This window comes from Sinocyclocheilus rhinocerous, unplaced genomic scaffold (genome assembly GCF_001515625.1).
Source record: "Sinocyclocheilus rhinocerous isolate Xijiao unplaced genomic scaffold, SAMN03320098_v1.1 scaffold63, whole genome shotgun sequence".
Lineage (NCBI taxonomy): Eukaryota > Metazoa > Chordata > Actinopteri > Cypriniformes > Cyprinidae > Sinocyclocheilus > Sinocyclocheilus rhinocerous.
This window is the reverse complement of record NW_015659563.1, coordinates 1,313,017-1,317,888: the sequence shown is the minus strand read 5'-3', so window position 1 is coordinate 1,317,888 and position 4,872 is coordinate 1,313,017. Positions and strand designations below refer to the sequence as shown.

Genomic DNA, 4,872 nt, shown 5'->3' with positions numbered 1-4,872 from the left:
CCATGGGGGGTCTCTTCCCTCTCTCCTTATATGGCTCAGAGCTGATCTATGAAACTGGCTACAAATTGAAACATCTTGCTGGATGACACAGTTTCAGACTCAGACAGACAAACTGACTGCGTGTTTTCTTTTCAGCTTTTCTGAGCTGGCAGATGCCAGAAACCTAACTAAATGCAAAAAAAAAAAAGCTAGAAAAGTGAACATTTCATCCAATGTCCCCTTTAAAGACTTGTAAAAGAAAGCTATAGATGGCATCGTTGCTCCAGCAAATGTTTTTATTTCACATTTACTTTCGGCTAGGTTTAGGATCGGGTTTAGTGTAGGTGGTATTTTCAAACGCGATAGAGCATTAACCTTTTAGTGTTACTGACCAGACAAGTTTCGCAAGCATTTTGAATTCTGAACCCAAGGTATACTTTCCTTTTGACATGAACGTTTTTATCCAAAGCGACTTACAGTGCATTCAGGCTATACATTTTTTACCAGTATGTAAAAAATTAAAAAAGATTAAGTTAACTATATTAAATTATACAAATATAAAAAGCATTTAGAAGCATTTTTGCCATTTACAATTTAGAATGCCCTGAATTTTGAGTTTTAATAGACTAATAAATCATGTGCATGCACTCTGTGTGTGCGATTTGTGATAATACTTTCCTTTTGACATGAACGTATAGCGAACATGTAGTTATGTACACATAAATGACACGTCATTGCTGTGCAGAAGAATTAACGGACATATTAAATAGATCTCATTTGAACTCTTACTGTAAATGGGACTTATTTATTATTATGAAGTGCATATGATAAATGTAGGCTTGAATTAGTACATCAATGCAACAAGAAATGATCCTTCCCCTAAACACATCAAATACATAGCCTGTAATATGACATAAAGCGCTGTGGATGCCACACACACAGGCAGTGAGCGATGAGTCTATATTTAGCCGTCTGGAGTCCCTGATTCCAGCGTCTTTTGGCCGGTGAATGTAGGGAGGAGTTGTAGCGCTGCGTGACTGGCCCCATCACGTCAGCACAGCTCAGACTCAGCACATGTGCCGCTCCATATAAGAAGACTCTCCTGCAGCACTGCTAGCTGGGTTAAGAGGGAATTTCGTGCTCGAAAACCCTCGAGCATGAAATTCCCTCTTACTGTGGTTGAACTAAAGCAGGTCTACAAAGAAGAGTGCACCAAAATTTCCCCACAGCGGTGAAAAACTGAATTCCATTTATCGGAAGCATTTGGTTGCAGTTACTGCTGCTAAAGATTTTAAATTAAAGGGGGCGATAGGTAATAGGTGTTAAATATGGAAACCCATTTCTGCCACTAAGTAAAAAATAAAAAAGTTAATCGCGAGTTTATATCTCACAATTCTGACTTCGTAACTCTCAATAGCATGCTATAAAGAGATATAAACATGCAATTCTGAGAAAAAAGTCAGTTGCGATCTCAAGTCAGTCAATCTCGCAATTGTGACTTTATTTCTAAGAATTGCAAGTTTCTATCATGCAATTATGATTTTGTAACTCGTAATTGTGAGTTTATAGCACAATTCTGAGAAAAAAGATAGAATTAGAGTTTATATCTCGCAGTTGCGACTTTATTTCTAAGAATTGCAAGTTTTTATCATGCAATTATGATTTTGTAACTCGTAATTGTGAATTTATATCACAATTCTGAGAAAAAAAGACAGAATTGGAGTTAATTGCAATTTCACGTGCAAATCAGTACAATCATGTAACGTGACTTTTGCAAAATGGGGCGTGCTTGATTTATAGAAGTATATTTATTCATGTTTTTAAAAGCGTGAAAGATACTGCAGGTCCGTGTTCTTCTGACTTCTGACTTTATTTTGTAGTAAGTAACGAATATGCTTCAGGGAAATGTATCGGAGTAAAAGTATACGTTTTAATTAGGAAAAGTAGTGGAGTAAAAGTAAAAGTTGGCTGAAATATAAAAACTCAAGTAAAGTACAGATACTCCCAAAAAATACTTAAGTACTGTAACGAAGTATTATTACTTCGTTACATTACACCACTGTGTGGCACTGATCGGATATGACCCACGGAAGTGTAAGCAGGAAAAAAAACATGGATTCTCAGATCAGTTTCAGACCTCATTCATATGTGGAAATAAATCTGGTGTCAATCGAATACATGCATTTGCATCTGCCATGTAAGGTTTCGTTTCGCAGACCCGGCAACCCTGTTTCAGGGGCCGTATGTCTACTTTGGGTTGTTTCACTAAGTGTGTAGTGTAAAGGCAGGTATTGGATATGGGTCACTTTTAATAAAAGATTGAAGTCTGCTTTTTTATAGCTGAAATGAACACTAGAAGCAGCAAAACATGATCAGCTTTTATTCCTTTTCACACAAATTACGATTACTGGGAATTTTTATGGAAATTTATTTTCACACAGTTCCTTGGACAATACTGTGTTATCACCTCAAAACACTTTTACCATAGTGCCATTGTAAACTAATATATTTTGATGTTTGCATCACATAACTAGCTTTACAAATGTAGTAAACTTGCTCGGTAGCTCACCTGTGATCCTTCCCCTAAACACATCAAATACATAGCCTGTAATATGACATAAAGCGCTGTGGATGCCACACACACAGGCAGTGAGCGATGAGTCTATATTTAGCCGTCTGGAGTCCCTGATTCCAGCGTCTTTTGGCCGGTGAATGTAGGGAGGAGTTGTAGTGCTGCATGACTGGCCCCACCACGTCAGCACAGCTCAGACTCAGCACATGTGCTGCTCCATATAAGACTCTCCTGCTGCACTGATGATGATGATGATGATGACGAAGGTCCTGGAATCTTATGAAGGGCTGGGGCTTGTTTGTGTTTGTGTGTAATTTTACCTCAACAAAAAAGAAAACATTCATTCATGTCTCTTGAAAAATCTACAAAAACTCTGCACACGTTCTACATTTTCTACAAACCTGTGAAATTAAAATGAACAATGACATTTTGACTTTATATACACTATTTGTTCTCAAATCTATGCAACTGCATTCATAATGGGGTTCAGATGAAATAGAGCAGGCCTGATTACTGCCAGCCCTGTTCAATGAAATCAGAGCTTAAATAGAACTTTTTTAACAGCATGAAGCTGGTTAAAAGGTCTCACCCACTAACACACTATGCCAAAACTGAAAGAAAATCTTGGACTCCAATGAACCATGGTGAGAGCCATTATCTCCAAATTAAAAAACAAAACAAAACTCTGCACAGTAGTGAACCTTCAAGTGGCCGTCCTTACAAAATTCCTCCAAGAGCACAACCAATTCATCCAGGAAGTCACACAAGACCCAAGGATAGCATTGATGGACCCATACAGCATGACTCCACTACTGGAAAGACACTGGGAAAAATGGCAACCATGGGAAACCCAAAAGACTCATCTGAATTATGCCAAAACACACTGATGACCCTCAAACCTTTTCGGAGAATATTTTTGTCAACTAGGTCGAAAGTGGAACAGTTTGGAAGACAGTGCTCCCTTTATATCTGGTGCGAGTTCTACTAAACGAACATCATACCTGCTGTCAAGCATGGTGGTGTGGGGATGCTTTGCTATTTCAGGGCCTGGGCAACTTGCAATAATTGTGGGAAACATGAATTCTGCTCTCTTCTGGTCTCTACTCTTTTTTTACGAGTTCGGGCTAAATCCCAAACTCAGAGCCCTTAGAAAATATTTTTCTAAAAATGTATTGTTCTAAAACCAAAAACTATATATATATAGCTTCGTGTGCTATCACATTTCCTTAAAAAAAATGAAATTTAACCACCATGTCCTCAGCGGTCTATGGAGACTCCTATGTTCGTTGGTGCATCTCAACACACGACACTTGTAATGCCTCTTTGGCATTGCCAATGGGCGGGACTTTCCCTAGTATGACATCATTATTGATTTTTACCATTATAGGCTGGTTGTTTTCACACACTGCTGCCACACAACTGTGTTCAAACACCTTATAAAAGTGATATTTGCACCTTTAAGTTTAAAGGGGGCAATAGATCGTAGGTGTTAAATATGGAAGCCCATTTCCGCCGTTGATAAAAAAGGTAATTGCGAGTTTATATCTCACAATTCTGACTTTATAACTCTGAATTGCATGTTATAAAGTCAGAATTGTGAAAAAAAGAATGTTGTTTCACAAGAATGCAGAATGCTGTGAAAATGTATTTGCCCCCATTCTGATTATTTCATATGAAATAGTTTTAGATCTTCAGAATTGTGTGATGTAAAGTCACAGTTGAAAGTTACAAAATCGGGATTGCATGATAAAAAGTCGACCATGGGATAAAAATTCGAAATCACCTTTTTTCTTTTTATTCGGTGGCGGAAACGGGCTTCCATAATTAAAGGGGGCAATAGGTAATTATTATTATTTTTTACTTCAATATAAGCATAAAAACTGTATGTGTTTACTCAGGTTGCCTTTGTTTTATGTTTTATTTCATTTGAAGATGTAAAACTATTTATAATATAATAATAAGAATGGGGGCAAATACATTTTCACAGCACTCTGCATTCTTGTGAAACAGCATTCTCGAATGGCCTTGTGGGTCAGTTTGCTTGGTCTTAGGGCCACATATGACCCAGAGACTGGTTGGGCCCCACTCCTAATTTAAAGGAGATTTCTATGACAACAAACAATAGATGTTCTATGGCAGTATATAGTTATATGTAAATTTCACTGCATGTTATTTTGTAGGTGTATTTTTGGAAAGTGTCCAGGTTGCCATATGGTTCTACACACCCAGCTGACAGAATGAAAGTTAGAAGAGTTCCTCAGTGCATGTAGACAGCTGAGGCAGATTTCTCTCTCTCTCTCTCTCTCTCTCTCTCTCTCTCA

General features: G+C 37.8%; 1 protein-coding gene across 1 annotated transcript in view; it reads left to right on the top strand.

Annotated features, from left to right (window-relative positions):
* The window catches only part of LOC107723993 (copine-8-like), a 78,093-nt gene that overhangs the window by 11,399 nt on the left and 61,822 nt on the right, over positions 1–4,872 (top strand). The window lies entirely within an intron of this gene.